The sequence below is a fragment of the Mustela nigripes genome, chromosome 5 (genome assembly GCF_022355385.1).
Source record: "Mustela nigripes isolate SB6536 chromosome 5, MUSNIG.SB6536, whole genome shotgun sequence".
In the NCBI taxonomy this organism is placed as follows: Eukaryota; Metazoa; Chordata; class Mammalia; order Carnivora; family Mustelidae; genus Mustela; species Mustela nigripes.
This window is the reverse complement of record NC_081561.1, coordinates 81,861,136-81,871,672: the sequence shown is the minus strand read 5'-3', so window position 1 is coordinate 81,871,672 and position 10,537 is coordinate 81,861,136. Positions and strand designations below refer to the sequence as shown.

Genomic DNA, 10,537 nt, shown 5'->3' with positions numbered 1-10,537 from the left:
GCTCAGGTCATGATCCTGATGAGGGAGCAGGAGGCTGGCTGAGGACAGAGCAAAAGCTTGCGCCTTGCACCCCCTCTCCATTCGCTCCCCTCCGTAATATGTGTAGCATTCCTCAGGCACCCCTGACTGCCATAAAATGATAAATAGTTAACTTGCAGGGATCACAATCCTGCAGGACAGGAATCTCCCTTGCTCTGCAGATGTCCTAGAGATCTACAAACAGGGAGGTTACCTTATCAATAGCACAAATTTCCAGAGGCAAATAACTCTCAGTTCCTGAAGCCCTAATGTCTCCCTCCCCACCATAAACTGGAGGAGGCTGAGGTCAAGGGAATGTAAACGATAGCAGGATCATAACACCCCACCAAGAATCTCCCAACTATCTTGATGTTAATGGCTGACCTAAAGACGACATTGATGAAGCCACAAGGGCAAGACTCCCTCCCGGCACCTTGTAGGCCCTCTTTAACATATGAAAACTCCATTGAAACCTCCCTTCCCTTCTTCTTCCCCCCACCGCAAGGTATATAACCTGCCATCCCTCACCACCCGGGGCAGCAGCTCTTCCTGCCCATGGGTCCTGTCCCCGTGCTTTAATAAACCACCATTTTGCACCAAAGATGTCTCAAGAATTCTTTCTTGGTCATTGGCTCCGGACCTCAGCCCACCAAACCTCACCTAGGTTCTAGAACTTCATCACGGGGATGCCCCTTCCCTCCACTGGTAGATCGCCAGGGGGTTTGAGTCCCCCTAGACAGTCAGGGGGATTTGAGTCCTCATAGGCAGTCATCTAGGCTGTCAGGGGGTTCGAGTCCCCCAGGTGGTCACCAGGGGTTCTATCCCCCTAGGCAGCCAGGGGGTTCGAGTCCCCCTGGACGGCCAGAAGATTATAAAGTCCCCACCGGTGGCAGGTTCTGGGTAAGATCTGCTGGGCCTGCAGTTGTCTTTGTCTTGTCTTTTTGTTGTCTGTTGTGCTGTTTGTTGTGTTTGAAGGAATGGGGCAAACAGAGTAAGGGAACTCTGACTTTCAAATGGCTATAGCTGGAGCCACCTGGGGTTAGTCAAAGGAATATTCCCAAGCAGCTGCCGAAACAACTTTGTTTCGCGGGGACATTCCTTGCCCTTTCTGGCCCGACGGAGACTGCCCAGCCCCTTCCCTTTGCTGGAAGGAAAGCATGGTGTGTGCTCCTCTCTTGGAGCTGATGAGCCCTAGGACTGGGAACCCTTTCTCTGCCTTCTGGTGGCACTTTTTTCTGTTCTTCACTGCCGGGAAACAAGAGCGCTCCTGGACCTAACAACCCCCACTCCGGATCTTCCCACCCGGGAATCAGGTAAACATTTGAAGTGGAGTGGGCCCAGGTGGAACGTAAATCAGTATTGGAACTAAGTTAAGCTTGTTGGGTTAACTAAGATAAACACGTCTTTTGAGTTAACAGTAGTAAATGTGAAACTTTAAAGAGTTTTTACTTAAGGTAAAAAAAAAAATCTTTAAAAGCTGTATTGAAATCTGTTAGCAAAGACCTGACTAAACTATGGTTGTCTGTCTCCGAGTTTCAATAGGTAATTGTTAAAGTAGCTTTCAAAGTCTTTGCTAACCTGAAACTTCAACCAAATGGAATAAAATGCTAGAGCGCTGGTTGCTGGAACTAGGTTTGTGCTTTTGAAATCTGTTGGTAAACATGTTTTATTCTTAACTAATTGATAAATTTGCCATCTAAAGAATTCTGTTGTAACAGTTCACAAGTGGTTTATATTTAATCTTCAGTAGAGGTTAAGGTATTTCTAAGAGTACAAAATTCTGCTAAGTGTAATTAAGAGTGATGGAAATAAGGGAAACAACTCTGTAGAAAAGTAGGAAATTGGTAAAAAGGAGAGAAAAATACCAGATGCCTGATCCTGTTTGAATAAGAAAGAAAAACTGGCCTGGGGCCACTGTTGGAGCTACATCCATTCCTATGGAATGGAAGGGGAGACCTGGTGGGGGGAGGTGTCCAACATGTTTAAATCTGAAGAGTGCCTGACTGTGAATGTGTCTGTGTGGCTCGACCGCTTCGGCTATGGAGTCTGAGTGGGCTGCACCCTGAGTCTTGCGGGGCGTCACATGGCATAACGGTCATCTACTCCACGGAGTAGCCTGGTCCGGGGTTTATATGAACAGACCTTAGCTAAGACGCTCCTAAGTTCCTGAGAGGGATGCGAGCAGGACAGCATCTGAAAGATCCCCCTCCCTTTTTCTGCGACATCATTCACGTTGGGAGGGAAACCCAGAAAACTCTTATATCTTAAGGATGCACACTTAAAAATAAAAAAAGGAAAGACACGGGTATAGAAAAGCTGGTTTTGTTTAAAAGGGCAAAGTCTTCCTCGTTTAATTGAAATGTAAATAGTTTCTCTTTGCCTGCCCAGAGTTGTAAATGAGATCTCTTTGGCTCCAAAGGCTTCCTTGATCTAAGTCACTGATAAATCTTGGGTTGCATTTGGGTAAATGCTGTAATTATTCTAGAGGTTCTATACATTTCCTAAAATTTTAATGTCTTGATAAGGGTCATCATTTGATATTTAACTATATCTGTTCTGAGTTTTTTCATTTGTAATTGTTTTATTTCTCTTGTAAGATGAGTTCCGCCTTAAAGGAAATTTATATGGGAAGACTTTCAGGACAAACACAGGTCTTTAATATGTTAAAATCCTGGGAACTGAAATGGGTAAAGATTTATGGAAGTAAGGGCTACATTCAGACTAAACCAGAATTAGTAATATGGGACTAGATAAACTGAAAGGTTGTAATGTTGTGTCTCTTCATGTTTTAGAAACATTACTAGTTCTGTAATGTTTGCTCCTCTAAACTAGGGAAACATTTTAAGTTACCTGTAACTTATAAGAGATGTAAAGGTGTTCATTTGTAAATGAATCGAGGTATTCAGCTTTTTCTCTCTATCTGAACCCTCTGAAACCAAAGGGCTCAATAAGTTCTTCCTTGGCAATTAGTCATTTACATAAGTTCAATAAGAATCTGTTCTTTTTGTAACAGGACAGCATTGGACACTGGTTATTTTACCAAGGCTTTGACTGGAACGTCATATTTAAAGACTCAGATATGGCCAGCTTAGAGGAACTAAGGTTGACTTTGTAAAACCTGGAGCTGTAAAGCCCTTTGGAACTGTTGGCCTCTTACCTTGCTTACAGAGTTCCCAGCAGCCTCACCAGGTGAGTAAAGAATGTCACTCCCTGGTAGGAGGAGGAGACTCAGATTACATTGGGCACCTCAGGAATTTGCCCAAATCAACAGGTATTGCAGGCATGTCTGATGGCAAGTACGTGGCTTGGCTTCTGGCCTGGACAGGCTACTAAAAGTTCAACCTAGAGATTCCTTATAAAAAGTTCCAGCAAAGCAGATTCTAAAAGATCTATATGATCACACTTAGTTCTTGGTGAGCTTATGTAAACAATTAGGCCAAGTTTGTTAAAACTGGACTTGTTTTTCAAACAAGTTAGTCCTGATTTGGCTATCTCTGGAAATAAGGGTTATTTTAGAGAGAAAAATTATGTTTTAATAACATGACTTTATGGGTGTTAAATTCTAGATTAGATTGTTATTAAATGTTTGTTTACCTAAGCTAGACAACTTAAGGTAAACTTCACAGAGAAATTGGATGATAACTTGTGTAGGCGATCTTGCCTTGCCAGTCAGTCAGCTCCGGATATAAGGGAGAAACTTCAGAAAATTGAGGAATTTATTTATTTATTATTTTTTAAAAAGATTTTATGTATTTATTTGAAAGAGAGAAATCACAAGTAGATGGAGAGGCAGGCAGAGAGAGAGAGGGAAGCAGGCTCCCTGCTGAGCAGAGAGCCCGATGCAGGACTCGATCCCAGGACCCTGAGATCATGACCTGAGCTGAAGGCAGCGGCTTAACCCACTGAGCCACCCAGGCCCCCCCCCAGAAAATTGAGGAATTTAAAAGGAAGAATCTGACTTGAGTTAGTGGGAATAGTAGAAATAGCCGCTGAGGACTAGGGGTCTTGCTTGCAGGGGATGAGAGCTTTCTTACAGACTTTGCAGGAAAAAGGTATTGGATGTCAGCAATGAAAACACAGCTTTGTAAGAGCCACACCACTTACTTAGGCTTTGGTCTCCATGAGGGAGTTTCTTGGGACGTTGGGCTACTACTGCAGGCTGTGGATACCGTGGTTGGTGGAGATGGTGTGACCTCTATGAACTGACTAAGGGAGGACTCACTATGGTAGAGTGGACTAAATTAGACTATAAAGGAGATTGGACTAAGACTAGAAGAAAATTAGTAAGCCAGATACATCAGGGCACTCATTTGGGGACATGCAAGTTTAAAGAGCTTATGGGCAAGCAATTCTAGGTTTCTAAATTAGGGCGTATGGCTCAAGATATGGTTGATGTGTTCAATGTCAGGCGGTAAATGCGGAAAGAACTAGAATGGGAAGAGGGAAAAGAGAAAGAGGTTGCTATAGCAGAAAGGACTGCTCAGTCTGTACTCCAGTCACTGCAGGCATTAAGTCTGTCTTAAAAGAGCCCATAGAGGGATCTGGACTGCCCACACTGGGACAGAATCGGAGGTGGACCCACATCCTCGCCAACCCAGGGACTTAGTTTGGATGCACTGCTGCCAAGTGGGAGGCTTGGAGCCTCGCTGGAAGGGACCGTTTACTGTCATTCTGACCACCCCCATGGCAATAAAAGTAGACGGCGTCAGCACCTGGATTCATGTGGGCCACGTCAAATGAGCCGAGGACGAGAACGCCCCCCAGAGGTGGATGCTGCTGCCAATGGACCCTGCCAATCATGGACTAAAACTAAGACTCAAAAAAAAACAATGAGTTCGTTAAATTCATTGTTGGCCCTGTTGTTAAGATATAGGTGGGAGGTATAAGCAATTGCGAATAAAAAAGGGGGGCCTTAACTTACTGTTTCTAGCAGCTGTTAAAAGGAGGGTATAGAACTAGCTAAAAAGTCAAAGATTTGACTCGTCTCCAAAGAAAAGGAGGAATGTAAGGACCTATTTAGAAACTGTCCCTACTCCCCTTCCCCACAGGGTATTTACTTGGAGACAAGTCCCGGAAACCAGCTTCAGGTAACAAAGCCCAGATACAAAGGTGGGTCAGGCCAGGTGGAGACCTCTGATCAGTGGGGGGATGCATACTGTCTCCCTGGTTACCAAGGAGTATGGGCCCTGCCCTTTGGGAGCCTTTTGGGCACCAATCCCAATCAAGGTGTAATAGGCTGGTTCAAATGTCTTCTAGGGTAAATTGTAACTCAGTTGGTCACCTAGCATCACTGTGGAGTTTCCTGTGTGTGTTACAATCTCATTGGCCACCTGTGCGTGGCCAGGCCTGACTGCATGGCCTTTGCCCTTAAAAGCTGTCTGTGAAACAGAGAAGGGTCACCTTCTCTTGTAAGAGGTGCGGCCCCGAACGTTGGGTTATATTCTTGATGCTTGGCGCGAAATAAAGCTTTGCTTGACCTTAGCTTTGTATCAGTCTCGCTCCTTTAATCACGGACCCATTATTGGGGCATAACAGTTACTCATCTTAGCAATGGCCTAGGGGATAAAGATGAGGATGTAACCTTTCCAGGCCAATGCCAGAGTGAAGGAAGGGAAAAGAAGGGGTTTCAGTGTTTGGTTTAAGTAGGAAGTCTTGATCTGGCTTCTTGGCCAGAGCAGTATACCTCAGTGTCAGCTACTTTTCTTCCTTGTCAGTTTGATTCGGAGGTCTCCAGTGTCTGCACAGGACCTGGTGTCAGGTGGAGTCTTTTTTTACCTGTGCGACATGTACCCAAGGCTGAATACATTCTAGTTTTGCAGCAGTGTTAGTGGTCAGGAACACTTGGTAAGGTTCTTTCCAGAGGGGCTTGAGGTCTTCCTCTTATGATGTGTTCAGAATACTTGGTCACCAAGCCCTAAATTGTGATAAACAAGATCCTTTGAAATGGCACCTGGGAAGGCTTCTCCAACCCATTGATGACAGGCTTGAGCATAAGGCATTAGAGACTTACAGTAGTGGTCATCTAGCATGAGACAAGGGATCAGCAGGAGGTTATATTTGATAGAATTCCAGGTCGGCAAGGTTTTCATTAAGGCCCATATGATTGACCCAGTGAAGTGGGTGCCTTGATCACTGGAGATTATAGGAGATACATTAAGTGGGAATCACATTTTTTAGTAGGTCCCCTCCCATTGTGAGAGCATCGGTCTTGTGGTAGAAAAAGGCTTCAACCCATCTGGAAAAACATGCATACAGTAACAAGGACATACTGATAACCCATACTTAGTGACAATTGAATGAGGTCTAGCTGCAGGTAGGTGTTCAAAGGGTCTACAGCGAGGAGGTTTGAGGACACTGGAGACAAAAATCAGTTTTTCCGGATTATGGATCTGACAAATGTTACTGGCAGACTGGTTGTTTTGTTTTGTTTTCAGTTTTATAGACATTTCTCCACGAATGGCTATAACTCAAGTCATCATCTTAAATGCCTTACCGTGGATAAAGGAATGCAAAAATCAGAAAAGAGGGTTTTCAAGGAGCTGGGAAAAAGCAAGCAGCCACCTTGGGTTTCCCATAGCCCCGTCTATTCATTTAATTTACAGTCATTGTTTACCCATCTCATTTTCTCCAATTAAGGAGCAGACTATTGCCACGTATAAGGAGATCAGGTTGGCAAAAGCCTGGCAGCGAGGAGCCATTTTTGTAGAAGCAGAATGGACCTCATCTGGGTGTATTACAATCATTATAGATTCTGTTACTGCTGCATTTCAATGGAAGTCAGCTGATCACATATTCAGAGTTCCAAAGATTCCTTTTTCACAAAATTTCTACAATTTTTTTTACACTCTGATTTTGTCCTAAGTTTTCCCTCTTTAAATAGCCAGGCTCACTTTAGGACAAAAGTACTTTGTTTTTCCTTAACAAAAATGCTATCTCTATTCATCATAATTTTTTTCTTAAAAAATGCATCTTACTTTCTTTGCATATAAACTTACTTTCCCTTATTATTTCCAGTGGTCTAATAAATTATTACATTTACTAGAATTTTTAAGTCTTAGAAATCTCAATTTCTAGTAAAAATTAAGTAGTAAATGAACTGTCCCTTTAACCACAATTCTTTAGATTTGCAAATTTATGAATATATCTCATAATATTTAGAAGCATATGCCTTTTTATAGCGCAAACAGTTCCAGATATCTTTTAGTTTCTCTGTAATTAGAAGCCAAAAATAGATAAGACTAAGTTTAGTAATCAATGTTTTAGTATTTTGTAACAGGATTTTTTTCTGTTGGTGCCCCTGGTTCTTGGTAACACCACTTCGCCGAATAAAGAGGTAGACTAGACAGAGTGGTGGGCAGCAAAGCAAGATTTATTGAGCTGTAGCAAAGTGGTAGCACAAGGCTCCTGAGGAGAGAAGGGACCTGAGGGAGTTGCCACCAGAGTTTTTTTTTTTTTTTTTTTTGCTTGTTTTTAATTTTTTATATTTATTTGAGAGTGAAACAGTGAGAGAGGAACATAAGCACAGAGAATGTGGGAGGGAGAAACAGGCTTCCTACTAGGTAGGGAACCCCACTGTGGGGCTCGATCCCAGAACTGGGACCATGATCTGATAGCAGATGCATAACAACTGAGCCACCCAGACTGAGCCACCCAGACGTGAGTTTCTGCTTCTAGGGGTTTTTATGGGCTTGTCAGACTGTTTTAATCTGATTAACCCTCCCTGTATCTGTCATCCAGTCAGGTTTTTGTCACATGGAAAGGGTGCAGGTCTCCCTACAGGATATAAAATCCTTTCAAGGGTGGTTTCCTCTTAGGGCAGGGGCCATTTGTTCCTGCCTGTTCTCCTTCATCAGTTTTACTTGGAAGTGATCTAGATATTAAACGAATTTAACTTAACTCATCATTTAACCTAACTCTGCAAGATTTTAAGGTTTTAGGTTACCAGTAGGATTTGAGAAAACAATTTAAAGGGTTACCTAAAATTTTCTTACTTATGTCTATTAAATTAACTTGCTATTAACAATTATGCTTAGATTACTCAAAAACTAGTCAGTCGTTCTTCCAAGCTATTTTTCTTTTGAATAGTCTGTAAAAGAGATAACATTGACTTAAGACTTTTAAGTAAATGCAGGTAGAATAAAAGTTTGTTTTATTGCTGATAACTCTAAAGACATGTCTATTTTAATTAAACCAATAATCTTAAACAAACTTTAAAATTGAATCTTTTTCCAGATCATATGAACTTAAAAAAACCATTTGGGTTAGTTTCTTTTTGATAGGTTTAGAATGGTCAATCCTTATTAGCACTTGTCTTCAACTAACAGAGCTCTTTTGAAAATTAGCAATACCATCCAGAGGTAGAAGAATATCTCACATTTGTTTATTTTATTTATTTTTTTTCATTTTTTAAAAGATTTTATTTATTTGCGAGAGAGAATGAGAGAATACACACAAGCAGGCAGAGAGAAAGGCAGAGGCAGTGAGAGAAGCAGGTTCTCTGCCAAGCAAGGAGCTTAATGCAGGGACTCTATCCCAGGACCCTGGGATCATGACCTGAGCCGAAGGCAGTGGCTTAACCAACTGAGCCACCCAGGCGTCCCAATATCTCATATTTATAACAAACCCACAAACACATGAATGCAAGAACATTATCGTTACAAATGTTGGGGAATATTTTTAAGATTTGTACTTGTCCCTGGAGTTCATCTTAAAGCTGTGCTAGAATCTGGGCACAAGAGACTTTAGCAGTTTATTTTATTTTTTGTTTATTTTTAAAGACTTTTTAATTTATTTGTCAGAAAGAGAGGGAGAGAGCTCTCGCTGGCACAGCAGGGGGAGGGGCAGGCAGAGGAGGAAGCAGGCTCCCCGCTGAGGAAAGAGCCCCATGTGGGACTTGATGGAAGAACCCTGGGATCATGACCTGAGTGAAAGGGGACCCTTAACCCACTGAGCCACCCAGCATCCCTAGCAATTTATTTTTAAAAAGACCTCTCTCTCTCTCTTTTTTTTCTTCCTCCCCCTTCAGTCTCAGGTGATAGTGGGCTGTATTTACATTGCTTTTAGGATGTTTACATAACTTTAAGGCCAAGAGAAAAATAAGTTCTTCCAAGAAGAACTTTGGTTTTCTAAGGCCAGTAATTTATAGTGTGTTTCAGATAAACAAGGGAAGTTTGGGGATTGGTAAAAGAATAGGTGAATTTTGAATTGCCTGTATGCTGATTTTTGTTTCGTAAAATAAGGATGGTGTTTTCGGTTCCTCAAAAAGTTGGGTTATAATTTAAATGACATCTTCTGTCCATTCACCTATCCTACTACATTATCTTCAATTTGTTGCTTTCCCTCTGTGTACGTAGTTTTGTTGGTTTTTTTTTTTTTTTTTTTAAGATTTTATTTATTTATTTGACAGAGAGAGAGATCACAAATAGGCAGAGAGACAGACAGAGAGAGAGATGAGGAGAAGCAGGCTCCCTGCTGAGCAGAGAGCCCAATGCGGGACTCGATCCCAGGCCCCTGGGATCATGACCTGAGCCGAAGGCAGAGGCTCAACCCACTGAGCCACCCAGGCGCCCCAGTTTTGTTGGTTTTTAATTCCAGTATAATTAGCATACAGTGTTATTAGTTTTAGGTGTGTAATACAATGATTCAACAATTTTGTACATTGCTCAGTGCTCATTATGTTAAAAATACTTTCACCTGTTTAACCCATCCCTCCACCATCAGTTTGTTTTCTATATTTAAGAGTGGGGTTTTTTTTTTTTTTTTTGGTCTCTTTTTTTCTATGTTCCTTTGTTCTGTTTATCAAATTTGCACATGAATGAAATCACATACTGTTTGTTTTTTGACCTGCCTCATTCCACTTAGCATTATACCTTCTGGATTCATCCATGTTGTTGCCAATGGCAAGATTTCATTCTTTTTTATGGCTAAGTAACACTTGTGCCTGTGTATACACACCACTTCTTTCACAATTCATTCATCCACGGACTAGGGCTGCTTCCATAATGTGGCTATTGTAAATGGTGCTGCTGAGTACATAGTTTCACTTTTAAATATTTCTGAGAGGATTGAGAAACACTCTGCCAGTGTCTGTCAGATCCCCAAAGAGGATGCAAAGGATACCATGTTGCACAAATCCAGAGTGACTCCCAAAGGCAACCAAAAGAAAGAAAGAACTTGCCAGTACCAGGCAAGGAGAAAGTCAAGCCTAGTTATGCAAAATGGGACAAGCAGGAAGGCCATTGCTCTCTCTGGGAGAGAGGAGAACGATCCACAGTAGGCTTGAATATGAAAATGTAGGGACAACAGTGAGATTTTCTTTTCCTCTCCAGACTGGGCACGGCAGACAGAGATTCAAAAGAATAGATTCTGGTAAGAGTTTTCATCCTTCACTGGCTTTTGACAGTTTATCCAGGATCCTGTCTGTAAGCTCCGTTACCCACCAGAGTTTTCTCTTAGCTGTTTAAGGAAATAATATAGCAACTTACCAGAAAAGTCCTCAGTTTCTTCCACTCTGGGAGGG

The 10,537-nt window shown here is 42.1% G+C and overlaps 1 protein-coding gene across 2 annotated transcripts in view; it reads left to right on the top strand.

Moving 5' to 3' along the window:
* Positions 1 to 10,537, top strand: part of LOC132018172 (pantetheinase) — a 52,456-nt gene that overhangs the window by 4,473 nt on the left and 37,446 nt on the right. Inside the window, exon 1 of one of the 2 annotated variants that reach the window (XM_059400748.1) lies at positions 1,175 to 1,331. The exons of the other annotated variant lie outside the window; for it this stretch is intronic. The gene's annotated coding sequence lies outside the window, so the exon portion shown is untranslated. Of the gene's footprint in view, positions 1 to 1,174; positions 1,332 to 10,537 lie in introns of those variants that run through there. 2 annotated transcript variants of the gene reach the window in all.